The sequence below is a fragment of the Balaenoptera ricei genome, chromosome 5 (genome assembly GCF_028023285.1).
Source record: "Balaenoptera ricei isolate mBalRic1 chromosome 5, mBalRic1.hap2, whole genome shotgun sequence".
In the NCBI taxonomy this organism is placed as follows: Eukaryota; Metazoa; Chordata; class Mammalia; order Artiodactyla; family Balaenopteridae; genus Balaenoptera; species Balaenoptera ricei.
The window spans coordinates 87,877,408-87,902,090 of record NC_082643.1 but is presented as its reverse complement, the minus strand read 5'-3'; positions in this window follow the sequence as shown (position 1 = coordinate 87,902,090).

The window sequence follows — 24,683 nt, the reverse complement described above, 5'->3', positions numbered from 1 at the left end:
ATTCTCTATCAGTTGGAAACTAATATTCTGTGATTTTGAGTTTAGTTGCTGGAAAACTGTTATTTTCTTTCTTTCTTTCTTTTCTTTGTGTGGTACATATTACCATGATTTTTCATAGTGTTTGGTGAGATATGTCTCTGCCAGCACGTTTGAGGTAGGGAGAACCTTTCTTATTTAAGGCAAAGCTTTGTTTACTTTGATTTCAACAGATTAACAGGTTGGAGACTGGAACTGACCAAAAAGATACCCCACTTCCAAAGACAAAGGAGAAGCAACAATGAGTTGGTAGGAGGGGTGCAATCACAATAAAATCAAATCCCATAACCACTGGGTGGGGGACTCACAAGCTGGAGAACCCTTATACCACAGAAGTCCACCCACTGGAGTGAAAGTTCTGAGCCCCACATCAGGCTTCCTAACCTGGGGGTCCAGCAATGGGAGGAGGAATTCCTACAGAATCAGACTTTGAAGGCTAACAGGATTTGATTACAGGACATCGACAGGACTAGGGGAAAAAGAGATTCCACTCTTGGAGGGCACACACAAAGTAGTCTGTGCATCAGGACCCAGGGGAATGAGCAGTGACCCCATAGGAAATTGAACCAGACCTACCTGCTAGTGTTGGAGGGTCTTCTGCAGACGTGGGGGGTGGCTATGGCTTACCATGGGGACAAGGACACTGGCAGCAGAAGTTCTGGGAAGTACTCCTTGGTGTGAGCCCTCCCAGAGTCCGCCATTAGCCCCACCAAAGAGCCGGGTGGCTCCAGTTCTGGGTTGCCTCAGGTCAAACAACCAACAGGGAGAGAACCCAGCCCCGCCCATCAGCAGTCAAGTAGATTAAAGTTTTACTGAGCTCTGCCCACCAGAGCAACAGCCAGCTCTACCCACCCATCAGGAAGTCCCTCCCATCAGGAAGCTTGCACAAGCCTCTTAGATAGCCTCATCCACCAGCGGGCAGATAACAGAAGCAAGAAGAACTACAATTCTGGAGCCTGTGGAACAAAAACCACATTCATAGAAAGATAGACAAAATGAAAAGGCAGAGCACTAGGTACCAGATGAAGGAACAAGATAAAACCCCAAAAAAACAATTAAATGAAGTGGAGATAGGCAGCCTTCCAGAAAAAGAATTCAGAATAATGATAGTGAAGAGGATCCAGGACTTCGGAAAAAGAATAGAGGCAAAGATGGAGAAGATGCAAGAAATGTTTAACAAAGACCTAGAAGAATTAAAGAACAAACAAACAGAGATAAACAATACAATAACTGAAATGAAAAATTCACTAGAAGGAATCAATAGCAGAAAAACTGAGGCAGAAGAACATATAAGTGACCTGGAAGACAGAATGGTGGAATTCACTGCTGCGGGACAGACTAAAGAAAAAATAATAAAAAGAAATGAGACAGCCTAAGAGACCTCCCTCTGGGACAACACTAAATACACCAATATTCACATTACAGGGGTCCCAGAAGGAGAAGAGAGAGAGAAAGGACCTGAGAAAATATTTGAAGAGATTATAGTTGAAAACTTCCCTCATATGGAAAGGAAATAGCCACCCAAGTCCAGGAAGTGCAGAGAGTCGCAGGCAGGATAGACCCAAGAAAAACATGAGACACATAGTAATCAAGCTAACAAAAATTAAAGGCAAAGAAAAATTATTAAAAGGAACAAGGGAAAAATCACAAATAACATACAAAGGAACTCCCATAAGGTTAACAGTTGATTTCTCAGCAGAAACTCTACAAACCAGAAGGGAGTGGCATGATATATTTAAAGTGATGAAAGGGAAGAACCTACAACCAAGATGACTCTACTTGGCAAGGATCTCATTCAGATTCAACGGAGAAATCAAAAACTTTACAGACAAGCAAAAGCTAAGAGAATTCAGCACCACCAAACCAGCTCTACAACAAATGTTAAAGGAGCTTCTCTAATTGGGAAACACAAGAGAAGGAAAGGACCTACAAAAAGAAACCCAAAACAATTATGAAAATGGTAAAAGGAACATACATATCAATAATTACCTTAAATGTGAATGGATTAAATGCTCCAACCAAGAGACACAGGCTCACTTAATGAATAAAAAACCAAGACCCGTATATATGCTGTCTACCAGAGACCCACTTTAGACCTAGGGACACATACAGACTGAAAGTTAAGGGATGGAAAAAGATAATCCATGCAAATGCAAATCAAAAAAAGCTGGAGTAACAATACTTATTTCAGATAAAATAGACTTCAAAGTAAAGAATGTTACAAGAGACAAGGAAGGACATGACATAATGATCAAGGATTCAATCCAAGAAGAAGATATAACAATTATAAATATATATGCACCCAACATAGGAGCACCTCAATACATAAGACAACTGCTAACATCTATAAAAGAGGAAATCATCAGTAACAAAATAATAGTGTGAGACGTTAGCACCTCACTTACACAAATGGACAGATCATCAAGACAGAAAATTAATAAGGAAACAAAAGCTTTAAATGATACAATAGACCAGATAGATTTAATTGATACTTATAAGACATTCCAACAGAAAACAGCAGGTTACACTTTCTCAAGTGCACAGAGAACATTCTCCAGGATAGATCACATCTTGAGTCACAAATCATGCCTTGGTAAATTTAAGAAAATTGAAATCATATCAAGCATCTTTTCTGATCAAAACACTATGAGATTAGAAATAAATTACAGGGGAAAAAAACTTAAAAAACACATACACATGGAGGTAAACAATACATTACTAAATAACCATGAGATCACTGAAGAAATCAAAGAGGATATCAAAAAATACCTAGAGATATATGACAATGAAAACACGATGACCCAAAACCTATGGGATGCAGCAAAAGCAGTTCTAAGAGGGAAGTTTACAGGAATAAAATCCTACCTGAACAAACAAGAAAAATCTCAAATGAACAATCTAACTTTACACCTAAAGGAACTAGGGAAAGAATAACAAACAAAACCCAAATTTAGTAGAAGTAAAGAAATCATAAAGATAAGAGCAGAAATAAATGAAATAGAAACAAAGAAAACAATAACAAAGATCAGTGAGACCAAAAGCTGGTTCTTTGAGAAGATAAAAAAATTGATAAACCTTTAGTCAGACTCATCAAGAAAAAGGGAGACAACACAAATCAATAAAATTAGAAATGAAAAAGGAGAAGTTACAGTGGACGCCACAGAAATACAAAGCATCATAGAGACCACTACAAGCAACTCTATGCCAATAAAATGGACAACCTGGAAGAAATGGACAAATTCTTAGAAAGGTATAACCTTTCAAGACTGAACCAGGAAGAAATGGAAAATATGAACAGACCAATCACACAATCACAAGTAATGAAATTGACACTGTGATGAAAAATCTTCCAAAAAACAGAAGTCCAGGACCAGATAGCTTCACAGGTGAATTCTATCAAACATTTAGAGAAGAGCTAACCTTCATCCTTCTCAAACTCTTACAAAAAATTGCAGAGGAAGGAGCACTCCCAAACTCATTCTATGAGGCCACAATCACCCTGATACCTAAACCAGAAAGAGATACTACAAAAAAAAAAAGAAAATTATAGACCAATATCACTGATAAATACAGATGCAAAAATCCTCAACAAAATACTAGCAAACAGAATCCAAAAACACATTAAAAAGATCATACACCATGATCAAGTGGGATTTATCCCAGGGATGCAAGGATTCTTCAATATATGCAAATCAGTCAATGTGATACACCATATTAACAAACTGAAGAATAAAAACCATATGATCACCTCAATAGATGCAGAAAAAACCCTTGACAAAATTCAACACCCATTTATGATAAAAACTCTCCAGAAAGTGGGCACAGAGAGAACCTACCTCCACGTAATAAAGGCCGTATATGACAAACCCACAGCAAACATCATTCTCAATGGTGAAAAACTGAAACCATTTTCTCTAAGATCAGGAATAAGACAAGGATGTGCACTCTCACCACTATTATTCAACATAGCTTTGGAAGTCCTAGCCACAGCAATCAGAGAAGAAAAAGAAATAAAAGGAATACAAATTGGAAAAGAGGAAGTAAAACTGTAACTGTTTGCAGATGACATGATGCTATACATAGAGAATACTAAAATGCCACAAAAAAAACTACTTGAGCTAATCAATGAATTTGATAAAGTTGCAGTATGCAAAATTAATGCACAGAAATATCTTGCATACCTTTACACTAACAATGAGAGATCAGAAAGAGAAATTAAGGAAACAATCCCATTCACCACTGCAACAAAAAGAATAAAATACCTAGGAATAAACCTACCTAAGGAGGTAAAGGACCTATACTCAGAAAACTATAAGACACTGATGAAAGAAATCAAAGATGACACAAACAGATGGAGAGATATACCATGTTCTTGGATTAGAAGAATCAATATTGTCAAAATGACTATACTACCCAAAGCAGTCTACATATTCAATGCAATCCGTATCAAATTACCAATGGAATTTTTTACAGAAGTAGAACAAAATAAATTAAAATTTGTATGGAGACACAAAAGACCCTGAATAGCCAAAGCAAACTTGAGAGAAAAAACGGAGCTGGAGGAATCAGACTCCCTGGCTTCAGACTATACTACAAAGCTACAGTAATCAAGACAATATGATACTGGCACAAAAACAGAAATATAGATGTTACAGGATAGAAATCCCAGAGATTAACCCATGCACCTATGGTCAACTAATCTATGACAAAGGAGGCAAGGATATACAATGGAGAAAAGACAGTCTCTTCAATAAGTGGTGCTGGGAAAACTGGACAGCTACATGTAAAAGAATGAAATGAGAACACTCCCTAACACCATACACAAAAAATAAACTCAAAACAGATTAAAGACCTAAATGTAAGGCCGAATACTCTAAAACTCTTAGAGGAAAACAGTAAGAACACTCTTTGACATAAATCACAGCAAGATCTTTTTTGACCCACCTCCTAGAGTAATGGAAATAAAAATATACAAATGGGACCTAATGAAACTTAAAAGCTTTTGCACAGCAAAGGAAACTATAAACAATATGAAAAGACACCCCTCAGAGTGGGAGAAAATATTTGGAAACTAATCAACAGACAAAGGATTATTCTCCAAAATATATAAACAGCTCATGCAGCTCAATATTTAAAAAAACAAACAACCCAATCAAAAAATGGGCAGAAGTCCTAAGTAACATCTCTCAAAAGAAGACTTACAGTTGGCCAAGAGACACATGAAAAGATGCTCAGCACCACTAATTATTAGAGAAATGAGAATCAAAACTACAATGAGGTATCACCTCACACTGGTTAGAATGGGCACCATCAGAAAATCTACAAACAACAGATGCTGGAGAGGGTGTGCAGAAAAGGGAACCCTTTTGTACTGTTGGTGATAATATGAATTGATACAGGCACTATGGAGAACAGGATGGATGTTCCTTAAAAAACTAAAAATAGAATAACCATATGACCCAGCAATCCCACTACTGGGCATATACCCAGAGAAAACTGTAATTCAAAAAGACACATGCACCCCAATGTTCATTGCAGCACTATTTACAATAGTCAGGTCATGGACGCAACCTTAATGCCCATCAATAGACAAATGGATAAAGAAGATGTGGTACATATATACAATGGAATATTAGCCATAATAGGAAAAGAAATTGGGTCATTTTTAGAGACGTGGATGGACCTAGAGACTGTCATATAGAGTGAAGTAAATCAAAAAGAGAAAAACAAATATCGTATATTAATGCATATATGTGGAATCTAGAAAAATGGTACAGATGAATTGGTTTGCAAGGCAGAAATAGAGACACAGATGTAGAGAACCAAACCTATGGACACCAAGGTGGGAAAGTGGGGGGCAGGCGGTTGTGGGATGAATTGGAAGATTGAGGTTGACATATAAACACTAATATATATAAAATAGATAACTAATAAGAACCTGCTGCATAAATAATAAATAAAGAAAATTAAATTTAAAAAATTATATAGCAACAGCAACCAAAAACAGGTTAGGGATTAGAAGCCTTCCTTTTATTTTCTAACAGGTGGCTGTATAGGACAAATTTCTGGCTTTTCCTACCTGAGCTGCCCCATGACTACATTAAGGAATGTACACATTTCACCCCCACCCCCTCTGCCAGAAGGGTTGCCAGTGCTGTCTTTGCTGTTTGTTGGGGTTACTGGGGTCACCAGGTTTGTGGTTGCTGCAGCCATTGCCAGGGTTGCAGGTGCTGCCACTGCTGCTGAGATTACTGGTGTCATGGGCAATGATGCTGCTGCAGGGGCCTGGGGTCACAGGCGCTGCTGCTGCTGTTGGGGATGTTGAGGTTGTGGGCACCACTGCCATTGCTCCCACAATTCTATCACTGCTCCACTGGTTCAGTTGCCTCCATGAGGTCCAATCCATTCACCTTCAGATGTACAGATGTATGGATCTTTCCAGCATTCTGGTGTGCTGCACAGAGGAACCTTTGTGGGGTTATGGATGTCCTACTAGTTATAAATTAAAGGGGAGAGACAAAGGAATGATTCATATCACATTGATGCTGATGGCACTCTCCATTAGCTGACTCCAACAGGCTACCCAACAGGTTAATGCATACTTTCCAAATTAGTCATGACAAGCTTCTTCTGATCATTTATTTGCAAATGTAGATACCAAAAAAGATTCAGTATAATGGATAGTGTGGCATGGGGGACCTAGGCAGTAGGTGACACTTGTCATATAGGCATTGTTTGTACTGTTCTAATTGATCACTTCTTTCAGAATAGGATTTAGATAAGCAAAATCACATTCCATAGGAAGAAGCTGCTCATAAAAACCCATTGGGTTAATAAATCAAACATTTTCAAACTAGGAAATGACTCTAGTTTAGATACAAAAGTATATAAACTTTTTTGTTTTGTTTTGCTTGCAGTTTGCAAACTGTTTCGTTTGCTATACATACAATAAGTGTCAAAGGTCATTTACATAATTTCAACATGGCTGTGTGGAAAAAAGTCTATTATTCAGCCAGCAAGTAGTGTCAAGGGTTACTGCAAAATATTTCTCTCCTGGCTAAACTCATTGGATGGATTCTACTCTGCTTGGTGACAGTAAAATACAGGAAAAATATCAAGGAAGACAGCTACAAAAATACTGTAATCCTGGACCATTCACAAGGATAATATTATTGAATAATAAGGTCCAAAGCTACTGAGTCTTAGGATTGTTTTCCCATAGTAATGACCATCCGATGGAAGAAGTGAGGTAATGCTGTGGCAAGACCATTGTATTACTAGAGTAATGCTTGCTGTCCAACAAGTTGACCTATACATGTACTACAGTTCAATTAAAATAGAAGATTATGTGTTTTTCACATATACATTCCAAGATGTTTCCACGGAGATGGACATCTGATCTACAAAGTCATTCAGGGACACAGACTTATGCGATTCTAACATCTTTAACACATGGCTTTCAAATTCAGTGTTGGCATTCACATTAGCAAAGAGAAAGTGAAAGAGTACAAAAATAGCATATGGAAATATTTTCATTTTTGTGCTTGTTTATTCTGGGCAGAGCTAGGATTGGTAGCGTTACACATATTTTTGCTCACATTGTATTTATTAGAAATCAGTCTCATGGCCACATTTAATTAAATAAGAGACTTGGATTATACAGGATAATATTTCAGGAAAAAGAAGTAATTGGTGGTAGCTAGCATTAACTCTTACATCTATCTTGTTATTTGTACTATTAACACCCTGATAAGCACAGATGCATTATGTATGCAAAATCCCTGAAATGGGTCTCAGTACACTTTCTTTAGTTTGCACACAAACTCACCCCCTTATGATCCTAGCTATTGTCTACTTGTCAAAAACTCCAAATTCTCCATTCTTTTGCAAAAATAATGATAGCTAAACCAAAAGTTGATTCAACTCTCAAAACTCATTGTTTTATTTACATGAAAATCTTATTGTAGTATCAAGAACATGATGATGGTATTCAATCACCCAGAAAATCAGGATTAGTTCTTCCATAGTCCAGTCTTTGAATTACCTGGCCAAGAAGTACATAGCTATCTCAAGATGTTTTTCCAATGCACATAGAACATAAATTCAGTTTTGTTGGTGTATCACATTGTCTATAAAAGTGTTTGTAACATTTAGCAGATCACACTTATTATGGATTTAATATTATAAATATTTTGTCTTCTCTCTTCATTATCTTGTGAATTTTTCCCTAAAGTCTTCCAATCTCTTCTAGTTAAGGTGATTTAACACGTTTCTTTTATATCAATTAAAACTGATATGCTTAATATTTCTCATCACTATTATCAAACATATGCATACATGATACTTATATTAAAACTAACTAAAATAACCACTAATATTAAATAAACATTATTTTGTAAGCATTGTGCTATCTCATTCAATGCTACAAGGTCTAAAGAAGAAATAAAATTATTACCAATATTTTAGGTATAAGGATATGGAGAAGAGAGGTCAAAAACTTGCCCCAGATCATACAACTATCAAATTTAGACCAGGGTTATTTGACTTCAACACATATGGATTTAACCACCATGCTTGTGTCACTTACTGTAGCCAGACCACTTATAGGCTACAATGACTATTGTACTGCAGCCTCAAATATACACATAAGAAGTTGTGCTGGACCACATAGTAGATTGCAAATAAGGTTCACTATACCAAGGGAGGCCATCCATAAATTTCTGGATTATTTTCTCTAAGTACACGTGAAATATGCCTTACCAATATTTTCATTCTATATATCATGTGACCTGAAGAAAAGTTAATGTGGAAAATGCAGAGTTTATTTACATTAGAAAATAATGGCAATAGACATAGGTCTATTAACATAAGTCAAGCAGCAAGCTCATTTATTTAAGAAAAATATCTTCTTTTCTGATTTGTCTTCATTTTCTTTCTGCTACCTGTTCTGCTAACTGCACATCCTCTGAATAACACTTAGGTGGTTTGTGGGAAGGAAATTATTCCATTTAGGTGGTACATTCTAAGTTAATTATCCACTAATGTCTGAATAACCTTCTTCATTTCTGAAATTATATTTAAAAATTATCTAGTGCCTATAATATTTTTCTTCTCCCTAGAATTTTCTTTCAACTAGTATGATACCTTTTCATTAAAGTAAAGCCTGATATATTAAAGTTAAATGTCTTTAAAGACAATTTAAATCACCTTCTATATGTCATTGGAAAACATATAACCACCAAGGGGAAGGGAAAAAATGATAAATTTCACTGGCCTATCACAGAAATGCATTGAAAGTTTTACTTTAACAATTATAAAACTTTGCTAAAAAAAGAATTATGGGACAATGCGTCCTTTTCATCTCTATATCCTTTTCATGAGAAATCTCAAGAGAAAGCTCATAACTGCTGTTTCTGTATTCATTTGAAGGGGAGGAAGAGGACAAACAATTGAAGGTGATTTTAGCAAGATTTCAAGCAGTAGCACTGGAATTAAATGTTGAAAACAGAAGGTCTATAATGTCAGGGCACATGTGAAGAATATAAGTCTAACAATGTTTTCATTAAACTTTCAGCTTAAGCATTTTAAAGGTTGAGTGAAATATTTTACTGCTGTAAATATTCAGAAATCTTGAATTAAATTACTGAAAATTTTGCTATAGTCAATTTTTTAGAAATATTTCCAAAATTCTATTTATCACATATATTTTAAATGACAGTGGCACATCATGTGACTAACTCTAATAATAAAAATATTGTATTAAATAGCTATGTTTTGTTAATGGTTGCCGGGGGTTATAAATTTGAAATCAAAGCAAAACAACTGCTGTAAGTAAATATTCAGAAGACTATGCAAAGACTATTTTGTTAAAGGAATTTAGGGATTACTAAAGAGCTTAAAAAATTATGCCTAACTCTTTCTTATGCCTCCCCTGTATTCCGTCTTACACAGTTGTACCTTCATTCACCTACTCACCAGGAAGCTGGAAATCATCTCAGATTCCTTTATTTTTTAATATCCATAATCAATGAGTTACTCACCTATGGCAGATTTAACCCCCTTAAAAACTATCAAAATGAATTTTACCTATTTATTTAGAGCTTTATTGAGATATAATTCACATATATTATAATCCATCCCTTTAAGAGTGTACAACACAATTTTTAATATAGTCACAAAGTTGTACAACTATCTCCACAATCAATTTTAGGTAATTTTCTTCACCTTCAAAAGAAATCCTTAACCAATTTACAGTCACTTCCCATCCCCTCAACTCTCAGCCCCTAGCAATCATTAATTTATTTTCTGTCTCTCTAAATTTGTATATTCTGGTCATTTTATATATAAAAAAATCAAATCATACAATATATGGCATTTATTGACTCACTTCTTTCATTTAAGATAATGGTTCCAGGATCTTCCATATTTTAGAATGTATCAGTACTTCACTCCTTTTTATGGCTGAATTGATACTCCATTGTTGGACATACCACATTTTATTTATCCATTCATCAGTTGATGAGCATTTTGGAATTTCCACTTTTAGGATATTATGAATAACACTGCTATTAGCATTCATGCACCAGTTTTTGTGTGTACCTATTTTTTAGAGTATTTTTTAATTTAATTTTTATTTTATATTATAGTTGATTTACAATGTTGTGTTACTTTCAGGTGTACAACAATGTGATTCAGTTATACATTTACATATATATATTCTTTTTCAGATTCTTTTCCCATATAGGTTGTTACAGAATATTGAGTAGAGTTTCCTGTACTATAGAGTTGGTCCTTGTTGATTATCTATTTTATATATTGTAGTGTATACATGTTAATCCCAAACTCTTAATTTATCCCTCTCCCCATATTTCCTCTTTGGTATCCATAAGTTTGTTTTTGAAGTATATGAGTCTGTTTCTGTTTTGTAAATAAGTTCATTTGTATCATTTTTTAGATTCTACATATAAGTGATACCATATGATATTTGTCTGTCTCTGTCTGACTTACTTCACTCGTATGGTAATCTTTAGGTCCATCCATGTTGTTGCAAACAGCATAATTTCATTCCTTTTTATGGCTGAGTAATATTCCATCGTATATATGGTACCACATCTTCTTTATCCATTCCTCTGTTGATGGACATTTAGGTTGCTTCCATGTCTTGGTTATTATAATTAGTGCTGCAATGAACATTGTGGTGTATGTATCTTTTCAAATTATGGTTTTTACTGGATATATGCCCAGGAGTGGGATTGTTGGATCATAAGGGAGTTCTATTTTTTTATTTTTTTAAGGACCCTCCATACTGTTCTCCATAGTGGCTGTACCAATTTACATTCCTACCAACAGTGTAGGAGGGTTCCCTTTTCTCCACACCCTCTCCAGCATTTATTGTTTGTAGACTTTTGATGATGCCTATTCTGACTGGTGTGAGGTGATACCTCATTGTAGTTTTGATTCTCATCTCTCTAATAATTAACAATGTTGAGCATCTTTTCATGTGCCTCTTGCCCATCTGTATGTCTTTAGAGAAATGTATATTTAGATCTCCTGTCCATTTTTTGGTTGGGTTACTCATTTTTTTTTTATATTGAGCTGCATGAACTGTTTGTATACTTTTGAGATTAATCCCTTGTCAGTCACTTCATTTGCAAATATTTTCTTCCATTTTGTGGGTTGTCTTTTTATTTTGTTTATGGTTTCCTTTACTGTGCAGAAGCTTTTAAGTTTAATTAGGTCCCATTTGTTTATTTTTGTTTTATTTTCATTATGCTAGGAGGAGGATCCAAAAAGCTATTGCTGTGATTTATGTCAAAGAGTGTTTGTCTATGTTTTCATCTAAGAGTTTTATAGTATCTGGTCTTGCATTTAGGTCTCTAATCTGTTTTGAGTTTATTTTTGTGTATGGTATTAGAGAATATTCTAGTTTCATTCTTTTACATGTAGCTGTCCAGTTTTCCCAGCACCACTTATTGAAGAGACTGTCTTTTCTCCATTATATATTCTTGTCTCCTTTGTTGTAGATTAATTGACCATAGGTGCATGGGCTTATTTCTGGGTTTTCTATCCTGTTCCATTGATCTACGTTTCTGCCAGTACCATACTGTTTTGACTACTGTAGCTTTGTAGTTTAGTCTGAAGTCAGGGAGCCTGATTCCTCCAGCTCCATTTTTCTTTCTCAGAATTGTTTTGACTATTTACACTCTTTTGTGTTTAAAAAATCTTTTTCTAGTTCTGTGAAAAGTGCCATTGGTAATTTAATGGGATCGCACTGAATCTGTAGATTGCCTTGGGTAGTATAGTCATTTTGAAAATATTGATTCTTCCAATCCAAGACCATGGTATATCTTTCCATCTGTTTGTGTCATCGTCAATTTCTTTCATCAGTCTTATATTTTTGAGAGTACAGGTTTTTTGCCTCCTTAAATAAGTTTAATCCTATATATTTTATTCTTATTGATGCGATGGTAAATGGGATTGTTTCTTTAATTCTCTTTCTGATCTTTCATTGTTAGCATATAGGAATGCTAGAGATTTCCGTGTATTAATTTTGTATCCTCTGTGTATTAAAATTGTATCCAAATACATTGATGAGCTGTAGTAGTTTTCTGGTAGCATCTTTAAGATTTTCTATGTATAGTATCATGTCATCTGCAAACTGTGACAGTTTTACTTCTTTTCCAATTTGGATTCCTTTTATTTCTTTTTATTCTCTAATGACCATGGCTAAGACTTCCAAAACTACGTTGAATAAAAGTGGTGAGAGTGGACACTCTCAACATAATACCAGCAAACTGAATCCAACAATACATTAAAAGGATCATACACCATGATCAAGTGGGATTTATCTCAGGAGGCAAGGATTTTTCAATATCTGCAAATCAATCAGTGTGATACACCACATTAACAAATTGAAGAATAAACACCATATGATCATCTCAATAGATGCAGAAAAAAAAACTTTTGACAAAATTCAACACACATTTATGATAAAAACTCTCCAGAAAGTGGGCATAGAGGAAACCTACCTCAACGTAATAAAGTCCACATATGACACACCCACAGCTAACATCATACTCAAAGGTGAAAAGCTGAAAGCATTTCCTCTAAGATGAGGAAGAAGAGAAAGATGTGCACTCTGTGTACATGTTTTTATTTCTCTTGCATATACAACTAGGAATTCTCTATTTGCCATTGAGGAACTGCCAGATTATTTTCCAATGTGGTTTGCACAATTTTATTTTTCAACCAGAAATATAGGAGGATTCTAATAACTTCATAGCCTCCCTGATATTTTTCATTGTCTGTTTTATTGACTGGAGCCATCTTATTCGTGAAGTGTTACATCATCATGCTTTTGATTTGCATTTCCTGGCAACTAATGATGTTGAGCATGTTTCTATGTGCTTATTGGCCATTTGTATATTTTCTCTGGAGATAAATCTATACAGATACTTGGCCCATTTTTAACCGAGTTAGTTCTCTTTTTTTATTATTGAGTTGTAAGAATAGTTTAAATATTTTAGATACAAATTCCTTATCAGATATTAGATTTGCAAATATGTTCTTCCATTCTGTGAGTTGTCTTTTCATGTTTTCGATGATATCCTTTGAAGTATAAAATTCTTTAATTAAAAAAATTTTGATAGAGCAAACTTTCTATTGCTAAATTATTTCAGATTTCTGCCTTAATTTAGGTCCCATTTCTCTTCCTGATACCATTGCTGTAAACTTAAGACTAATTTCCCTGCTTTCAGTCCCAGCCTCCTCCTGTATAATCTTTATCCTGCTACCAGTTTGATCCTTCCAAACTGTAGTTTGGTCATTATCCTTATTCCTAAAGCAGTGTACCTTAAGGAAAAAGTACATACTCTCTGGGAAGAAAAGAAAATATTTTCATGAAATTACTCCTGGTGGTCTCTCTAGCATTTCTTTTCACTGTACTTCTCCCTGCATGTGACATTCCAGATATCCCATAACTTCCTAAGTTCAGTAGTTGTGACCAAACTCACTCTGACCTCTGTCCCTCCTGTTAACACACATATACACATATGCTTGCATCTTCTATCTCAGAGGACACAAGCTGGTTATTTGTGGGCTGTTTTTGGGTCACAGGTACATCCTTTAGTATTGTTTAAGACACATTATTTAATTTTAATTAATTTCATACAGTTAACAGAAGGAGAGTTGATATAAAATCCTGAATTTCTATCTTTTATTAAAAAATTAGAAGTTCTGGTAAGATTAGGCCTATACTCCTTCAATTGTCATTGTCCAAACCATGATCATTTGAATCCTCCACAGTGAAATCTAGTGCTACTGTAATTTGTTAATTCATAGCTAGTTCATTTCACTCATTTAGATTACCTGACTGGTACCTCAATGTATTTCATAGTAGTCTCTATTTTATATACGTCTCACATTGAAATAGTAGTACTTCATTATACATATCTATTATTATACATACCTTATAACAACATGGTTTTGCAATTAAGAGTATAGACAGGCTCTGAAATTCAAATATCTGGGTCAAATTTTGGCTCTACTTAAAAACTATGTACACTTTTTTATTGTTATTTAAATTTCTATGCTGTAGTTTCTCCAACAATATAAAAGGTTCAACAGTGATAACTATCTCAATAACTGTGTCTGTCTATGTGTATAGATTACATAAGTCATCATGTGTATCGTCCTTAAGTACTATGGATGTACCTCATAAACGTGTATTTTTACTATACCTCTGTTTGTTTAAAAAGTCTATTTTCTTATTACCTTTGTATTTACAGTACTCAGTATTTTGTCTAGCAGATAGTAGATACTCAGAACTTATTGGATCAATTTGATTAATGTAAAACAAGTCAAAGATGGAGCAAATAATTTCCTAATGTAAACTACGACAAACTTATAGCTACAAAATAGAGAATTGTTCTGACCTCATTCAGTCCAGCCCCTGCTCCCCAATTATTAATTTGCTTGCTAATTTCTTTGTTTATTTTTATGTTACCTGGATTACAAGGCCATGAGAGTAATTCATTGTTCTTTCATTTTTTTGCTTTATAGGGAGTGTCCATATTTTCAGGTGTGGTTTCTGGAAAAAAGGCATGGGTGATTTGGTCAAATAAATCTTTTTTGCCACAAATGCTTAACAAGAGGTGTAACTTCTTTTCTAAAAGTCAGTGACTAAACTAATTCTTGATGCAATTCCTCACTATCCGATCTACATAGTGTGTAAAATGGTAGCATTCATTCCATATACTTTACCATAAAGTACTATTTTTAAAATTTTAATCAATTCTTTTATTATTTACAATAATCTTTTGATAATTTCTGCCAAATTTGTTCTGATATATTCTTTTTTTTTTAACATCTTTATTGGAGTGTAATTGCTTTACAATGGTGTGTTAGTTTCTGCTTTATAACAAAATGAATCAGCTATACATATACATATGTCCCCATATCTCTTCCCTCTTGTGTCTCCCTCCCTCCCACCCTCCCTATCCCACCCCTCTAGGTGGTCACAAACCACCGAGCTGATCTCCCTGTGCTATGCAGCTGCTTCCCACTAGCTATCTATTTTAAATTTGGTAGTGTATATATGTCCATGCCACTCTCTCACTTTGTCCCAGCTTACCCTTCCTCCTCCCCGTATCCTCAAGTCCATTCTCTAGTAGGTCTGTGTCTTTATTCCCGTCTTGTCCCATAAAGTACTATTTATGGATTTTTAGTTCATCATACATTGCATATATTTATCTCAGAAGTTCAAATTATAGCATACACAAATAGTCTCCCGAGGATGTAAAAGGAAAAGTAGCTTGCAATGCTAGAGCTTTGCACAGTCGTAGATTATACAAGTAGCTCAGACTGCTCTTCCAAAAATACTTTAATCAGAACAGTTCTTAATACATTTAAAATATGAATACATTCTAGAATGAGTTGATGAATTACATTTCTTATATCAAACATTTGTGAAACAATTCTTCTGTGTAAAACACTCCCTGGATTTCATAAGGTATGTCATGGTACTTGCACTCAGCCAGATGGAAAGTTAGATATAGAAACACAGGAAAGAAACAAGTGCTCAATAGATTTATAAGCTAATATCTATGAAGTACAGGTGGTGGAGGTATAAAGAAATAGTACTGGGATTTTAGTAAATACCTACACAACAGTGGTTTGATGGTCCATGATAAAAATGAAAGTCTATGGTGGCTGCCAAGGGGGAGGGGAGTGGGAGAGGGTAGGAGTGGGAGTTTGGGATTAGCAGATGCAAAGTGGTATATACAGGATGGATAAACAATAAGGTCCTACTGTATAGCACAGGGAACTATATTCAATATCCTGTGATAAACCATAATGGAAAAGAATATGAAAAAGAATGTATATATATGTATAACTGAGTTCACTTTGCTGTACAGCAGCAATTAACACAACATTGTAATTCAACTATACTTCAATAAAAACTAAATTTAAAGAAATGAAAGTCTAGGAAAAATATTCCAGGCAAGGAACACAGTTTGTTGCTGGTCACTGCCAGTGTGAGCAACCATTCTCATCTGCCGAAGGCTGAAGAATTTGCAAGAATAAAACAGGGAAGTCCTAGGAAAACTGGGACAAGTTTGTCATCCTAAGTAAAGACAATGAGAAGATGGTGAAAGAATGCCATTTTAAAATTCCACCTGTGGTGAAAGATGATGAAGACACAAATCAACAGTCACATCCCTTATTTTTATCCATAAATATGAACTCAACTCACCTGCATCCTGCCAAATCTGAAATTATCGGTTTTAGAATCATCATTTTTAGAGTACTACTATTTAAATTCTAGCAGGAAAAGCTGAGCTAAGACCTCCCTTATCTGTTAAGTTTTTTATACTAAATTATAAATACATATATTCTGTGTTGAGGTGACAAGTGGGGGTCCCAGTTATAATCCCTTTAAGAAATGACTATTTATGAAACGATATGAAATACTAATGATGCTCTTTTTGATGGCTAGTTATGAGACTTTTCCACATATATTTTAACAAAAAAAAATGTGGTGACTTAAATAAAGCATTTAACATTAGCCACAAAAATAAACCTGATATGTCCCAGTTATGAAGTCACTTCTTGATAGCAAATTAAGAAGAAGAGATGCATTTGCCTCTGTACTTTAGAAATAATAAGACTGTACATTTCTACTACAAACTAGTGCACAGAAAAAATGTAGTCTTGGCAGCAACCTTAGATATTATCTGGTCCATATGTTTCCAATGGAACTACTGTGGCATGTGTCATAACCAGTTACAAGATCAGCAACAAATAATCTGTACCTATATTGGATTTTGATTAAATTACTTTTCTTTTAATTATACAAATAGAAATAATTCAAGATTGTCACTAATAGCTTGTCTCACTTTATCACCTATATCTTCGTATTTACCTGAATGAGAAAAAAGGGAATGCAGTTATAGCTAAAACCGTGTAGAATTGTGAACAGTCACCAAATGATCTTACCTATATTGAGGCAGTATAAATGACCAGTACTATGTTCACTTTTATAGATAATAAAAAAGAAGTCTAGACACAGCAAGAGGCAAGCCCAAGGCGCTGCTAAAATACATATCTCTGACTAATCATTTTATATATGTTTTTATCTGCCCTGCATGACACAGCTTTCAAACATGAGAAAAACCATCGAGAACTGTGGAGGCTCTGATATTTCACCCTACTTGAAAGCTGCCAAATTAACCTCCTGCAGTTTCCTAGGTGGTGATAGAAGACACGTGTGTGCTGAATCTGAGACAAAGGACTTCATTACTCATGGCACAATGAAGTGCGTGAACTTCCTGTTTGCATTGGGTTCCCGTACACCCTCTTGCCAAGTTCCACAGTGATGATGTGGAGCGGGCACACGTAAACGCTCCATATACAGTGGGTGTGTATCACAGCCAAAGAATGCTGAACATAAAATCCCAACTCTTTTAAAAGAATTACCGGCAAAGCTGTCCCATCATTATTCCAGGGGAAGACATTGTCTTTATCATCCTGGTCAGAAATCACATCTGTCCTTTTCCCCAGAGGGAGACCCTGTTTGTACCTTCCAAGGTTGCTTGCTATATAAACAATCTTGGGAAAATAGTTCCAAACAAAAGGTGATAGAGGACATGCAGAAATGACACAGAACATTGTCCCTCAGCAGGACTCCACCGCAATATGGTCTTCAAGGGAGCTGCAAATTATGGATGGGGTTAGGTCCTAATGGGAGGGTTTAAGTAAAATATGCCTATCATATAACTACAATACCATGATCATAGTCAACTCTCCAGCTAAATAATCGCAAAAATACCAGTTTCTTCATTGTGACTTTCTTCTGAATGAGAGGTTGTGTCTATAGAATCCTAAGGATCCTAAGAGCCTGCCTAATCTTGGCACCAGAAGGGAAGCTGGCAGTAGGCTCTTCCTGGCACATAGACGAGAACATGCACTTTGGTCTTGTTATCACTGCTTACATGCAAGTCTGAGATGACTGCAGTAAGATTAGGCAGGTCAGTTTGTCGTAGAATGTCATTTGTCACAATGTATTACCCATAATCAGATGAATTACGTTCTCAGGTCTGATTGTGAGTGCCACTAGGCGGAAATCTTTAGGAAAGATTAACTCTTTCCTTTAAATATAAATTAGTTAATTTTAAATGCTTCTAGTACATAGTCCTGGAAGAGAAGGAAGAGAGTATAGCATAGTGTTCAAAATTATGCCCACATGGAATGGCTTCAATGATTTTCTTTCTCTGCACACTATTTCCTAGGAAATATATGATTCTTTCTAAAGAGTCTAGTTAGGATGGTGGAATTTGTATATTCATTTTGTTACACTCTGAAAACTTTCTAACTCAGAAAACTTTCTTCTTCAGAAAAGCATATAACAGTAAGAACATTAAAGGACACAGTACTTAACAATTAAATCTGCTTTTTGTATTATTTATTCATGAAATATCTAATGAGGAACTGTAATGTGCCAGAGGAAAGAGTAGTAAATACAATTTACATGGTCTCTGAATTCGTGGAACTTATCTTTTTGGGAAAGGGTGATCTTTCCAGAGAGGCAAATAAGTGAAAACTAAATAAACAAGATATTTTCCAAGATTAATAAGTAAAATGAAAACAGAGCATAGTGGGTAGGAAATAGAGTCGGGGCTATTTTCAACTGCACAATGAAAAAAATATTTTTGAGATATTTAAGCAAAACATGAATAATACATATAAGCATAGAATTTGAGAATAATGGTAGAAATAATTTTAAAAAGTCGTAAGGCGGGAAGTGGCTAGGCATTGTGGAGGGACAGAAAGCAAGTCAGTATGGCTGCTATGGAATGAAATTTTGGGGACAGTGGTTTACAAATGAGCACTTTCTCTTCATTTTGTCTCTAGGTTCTAGTGAAAGTGACTGACTTTATTGAACAAAAGGCTAATAACTTATTGCGATTATAATTACTGAGAAAGAGAAAAATCCCTGACATCTGGGTGCTGGCTTGGTACTGTCAGCTAGACCACGATGTTGCTGTGAGCTGGCCAGGCCTCACAGTTAGGTCCTGGTGTCCACCTGCTGAACACACACAATTTCACACAAGATCAACATCAAGCTAGGCCACTCTGTAACCACAGCAGATCAGGAGAAAAATAAGACCTCTCCACTATTATGTGTGAACACAGGCAGGATGACCAAACATTCCCTTATCCCAGTTAATTTGAGTGACTGCTTCTTCTTCTCCAGTTACAGCTTTAACTTTTCTTCCTTCTAGGTAAGATTTATTAAGATACCAAACCACAGTATGATCCCTGCTTCCCAATACCATCCAATCCAGAGCAGAGTTCTAATTCCTTATATTTTCTCCCAAATCATCTAACACAAGGCAAAAATCTAGTGATAAGTCCTTTGTAGCATCCGGTTACTGAGATGTCCCACAATTCCCCATGCAAGTCACATTCTTGCAGTCACACTGTGAGCATCATTTAGTTCAAGGCAGAGCTCTGTACCTCCCAAGATAACAAGCCTCTCTTAGAGACCCATGGCCAGAGCCAAACTAACCATGCAAATAGGCAAGCCCAGAATGAGGTCAGCCCCGGGTCTCAGCATGTTTCACTCTTCTCCCATGGTCTTCAAGCTTTTTTTTTTTTTTTCTTTTTGGTGTGAGATTTGGGAGCCTAGAAGATGCTCTCATCTGGGGCTTAAGGATGGTGCAGGTGGGATCTGGGCTTCATTGAGAAGTGGGTGCTACCTCTAACAATGATTAATATCTTTTATTGAACACATTAAACTATAGGTCTTCCACTATGTAAGAAAATTTAGGTTCATCTTAAAGATGAAGAAATTGAGGCTCTTGGAGAGTGAAGGCCTACAGTCACACAACTGGTGAGAATCTCCTTACACTGTCCCCTCCAATTAATGGAGAATTTGGCAGAGCTGAGTGGGAAAGGGGACCACTTTCTGACTGGCACCACTTAGGGGCAAAGAAACCGTAAGTGTGAGTCTTCCCTCCCACATATGCAATAAGTAATAAACCCCAAAGTGTTAAACTCAGGTGTATTCTCAGTGGTCTTTGGCTGGAGGGCATTTATATAGCTGCAGCCATTTCTTACATCTAATATAAATCCAAGAGTAGACAAGGATTATATTTTCTGATATGCTTTCTTGGTAAGACATATTTTAAATTATTTTTGCAATTTTGATCTGGGGATGGAGAGGAAAGGAGAATTGTTTCCTCATGACTGTTCATTAAATCATGAACAGTCTCCTATTCATTAATGTAATATTAATATTACTGAGAATTTAAGTTATTGTGCCCTGAACACACTATTAAAGAGGCCAAACTGGTCTTGCATATGATGTAAATGAATTATAAAATATCTAAATGCAAAAAAAGATTATTGAGGAAAATTAAAGATAATTTTTTCTGAAGAGTAACATTCTAAGAATCCCAGTTTGGGTATAATTACCAATTAGCTTACAAGAACATAATAATTGTGTAATATATAGAAATTGCCTCAAAATTAAAGGGAATTGAGAGTTCATGTTTATTATATGGGGTGCTTGGTGAAATGTACTCATACAAAATGACCTAAATTAGAATTTTGAGAGGAAAGAATGGTTGAAACATATTTATTCATTAAAAGAGGGAGAGAGAGAGAGGGACACTCAAAGTTACCCAAATATTAAATGCTTGGAAAATTTTGACTTAGTTTCAAAAAAAGTTCAATGTGTCTCTTTAATACCAAGAAACATTGAAAACCAGAAAAAGCCTTATTTGGGAAAGAAAAATCCATTTAATGCAGCTGGAGCTAAAATGCACAGGTTATAGAAATAGGGTGACCTCTCACATTAGATTTATTTCTCTGAGGAGAGACAGGTTTCCATTCCCAGATGAGTGACTACTCAAGAATTAAGGGTGTAAAATTAAAAGCACAAATATTTTTCAGCAATAAATGAATGGCCACAATCTAGGGTTAGGACTTAATACCTGTAACTGTCAATATTTTTATTCTATTCAACATAAATATTAGGCACATATAATAAACTTTTAGTTGGCAGTATGTGACATCTGTCAGACTTAGAGACTATGAGTCAAACAAATTGTATAATTTGGGCCAAAATATCATGATAGAAAATTTTATTTTTTGAGGAAATGTTTGGTTTAAAAAATAGTATGTCTGATTCTTTTTTAGAAATATCTAATTCTGGAAGTTCTAAGGAATGAATTAGGAGGCAGCCTGGAGCCATTTATTCTCATTCTTGAATGAAGGACTCAATAAAAAATATCTCCTGCTGTATCATTTTTCTTCCCAAAAAGTAAAAAGGAGAGAAAATGTATCAAGAAAACTCAATTTATCTGATTAAAAATGAGGCTCAAACTTGGAAATGTGTCCTCTAATGATCCAGTCAGAAGTATCAAACTTTTAATTTGTATTATTAACCAAAAGCCTACATAAAATTTCCCAATCTTTAATCCCAACTAGTTCTTCTTTTAACTATGAGAGTTTTCAGATTTTGTGTGTATGTGTGTGTGTGTGTGTGTGTGTGTGTGTGTGTGTGTGAATACCTTTTTATTCCTTCATACTGATTGTCTTGAAAGCCTAGGTCTTGTCCATTTTGTGAAAGAAAAACTAATGAATTGCATATTTGGAAGCATATCTGTATTTGACAGGATGTGTAATTAGAGACAAGGAGTTAGTTTAACAGACTTCATGACAACCAAACATGGAAATAAAAGAATACATTATGGTGTGCATGAATTATGTGTGTATGTGCTGATGTGTGTTTGTGTGTTTGTATTTCAATGACAGGAGGATGGTGAGCCATACATGCAAGACTTCTAGTAAAAAATTGGAGATTTTGGGGGGACCTTCAAGATGGTGGGGGAATAAGGTGTGGAGATCACCTTCCTCCCCACAAATACATCAAAAATAATCTATATGTGGAACAACTCCCACAGAACACCTATTGAACATTGGCAGAAGACCTCAGACTTCCCAAAAGAAGGCAGAGCACCATCTAAATGAGCTCCAGAGAAGGGCACAAGCAGCAGCTATCAGCTCGGACACCAGAGACGGGCATGAAAGGCTAATGTTGCTGCTGCAGCCACCAAGAAACCTGTGTGCGAGCACAGATGCCTGAGGGTGACCTACACGCAGAGGCGGGGCCAAAACCAAAGCTGAACCCCAGGAACTGTGCGAGCAAAGAAGAGAAAGGGAAGTTTCTCTCTGCAGCCTCAGGAGCAGTGGATTAAATCCCCACAATCGACTTGAGGTACCCTGCCTGTGTGGAAAACTGGAATAGACAAAAAATCAACCAAAAATTAAGGCGGTGGACTTTGGGAGCAACTGTAGACTTGGGGTTTGCTGTCTGCAACTGACTTGTTTCCGATTTTTATGTTTATCTTAGTATAGATTTTAGAGCTTGTTATCACTGGTAAATTGTTTATTGGTTTAGATGCTCTCCTTTTTTTAAAATTACGTTTTAATTTTATTTTAATAATTATTTTATTTTTAATTTTATTTATTTAATTTTATTTTTTAATTATTTATTATCTTTCATTTTTTCCCTTTTCTTCTGAGCTGTGTGGCTGAAAGGGTCTTGGTGCTCTGGCCTGGTGTCAGGCCTGAGCCTCTGAAGTGGGTGAGCTGAGTTCAGGATTTTGGACCACAAGAGACCTCCTGGCCCCATGTAATATCAATTGATGAGAGCTCTCCCAGAGACCTCTGTCTCAGCACTAAGACCCAGCTCCACTCAACAGCCAGCAAGCTCCAGTGCTGGATGCCCCATGACAAAAAACTAGCAAGACAGGAACACAATCCCACGTATTAGCAGAGAGGTGGCCTAAAATCATAAAAAGTTCAAAGACACCCCCCAAAACACCACCGGACTCAGCCGTGCCCACGAGAAAGACAAGATCCAGCCCCACCCAACATAACACAGCCACCACCAGTCCCCTTCACCAGGAAGCCTACACAAGTCACTGAACCAACCTTACTCACTGAGGGCCATAAAAAGCCATAAAAAGAAATGAAATCGAGTTGTTTGTAGTGAGGTGGATGGACCTAGAGTTTGTCATGCAGAGTGAAATAAGTCAGAAAGAGAAAAACAAATACCATATGCTAACACATACATTTGGAATCTAAAAAAAAAAAAAGGTCTGATGGACCTGGGGCAAGACAGGAATAAAGACACAGATGTAGAGAATGGACTTGAGTACAAGGCGGTGGGGAAGGGTAAGCTGGGATGAAGTGAGAGAGTAGCACTGACATATATACACTACCAAATGTAAAATAGATAGCTAGTGGGAAGCAGCTGCATCACACGGGGAGATCAGCTTGGTGCTTTGTGACCACCTAGAGGAGTGGGATAGGGAAGGTGGGAGGGAGATTCAAGAGGGAGGGCATACGGGGATATATGTATACATATAGCTGATTCGCTTTTTTATACAGCAGAAACTAACACAACATTGTAAACAATTATACTCCAATAAAGATGTTAAAAAATAATTGGTGATTTCATAGTTCTCGTCAGAAAATTAATAACGTTTCACAATATAGCATTGTCATGAGAATGATTATGAAACTTACATTTCACATCAGAAATGTTATTAGGGATTTTCAAGTGCATGTTTACATTTCAAAATTTCAAAAATTTCAAAAGTTTGAATTTTTTTCTGGTAACTGGAAGTTGTATACTTCAGGTATCCAGAACCAAGGGCATATAAAAAAAATTAAACATAATAATTCTATTTATTTATCAATAAATATTCTTTGAACATCTATTATGTTCTAGGCATTACTCTATGTATTAATGGTATGCACAGAAACACTGTGTAATAAGCAGTAATGAAACAGATATATACAGCCACATAAACCAGTCATGAAAATGTGTATTGAAGTAACAATGTTGAGAACAGAACTGTCTACCTATAATTGTATGTGTGTATTGACAGAGAGAGACAGAATGAGAGAGACCTATATTTAATGAGTAGGGATATAGGAATGCATGTATCAGATAAAGAGGAAAGTAAGAAATAAGAGCATATCTATATCACAATATTATTTATGAAGACTAAAACTGCATACCTTCAAACAAAATACATATTTTTCCAAGAAAATATACATATACATATAAT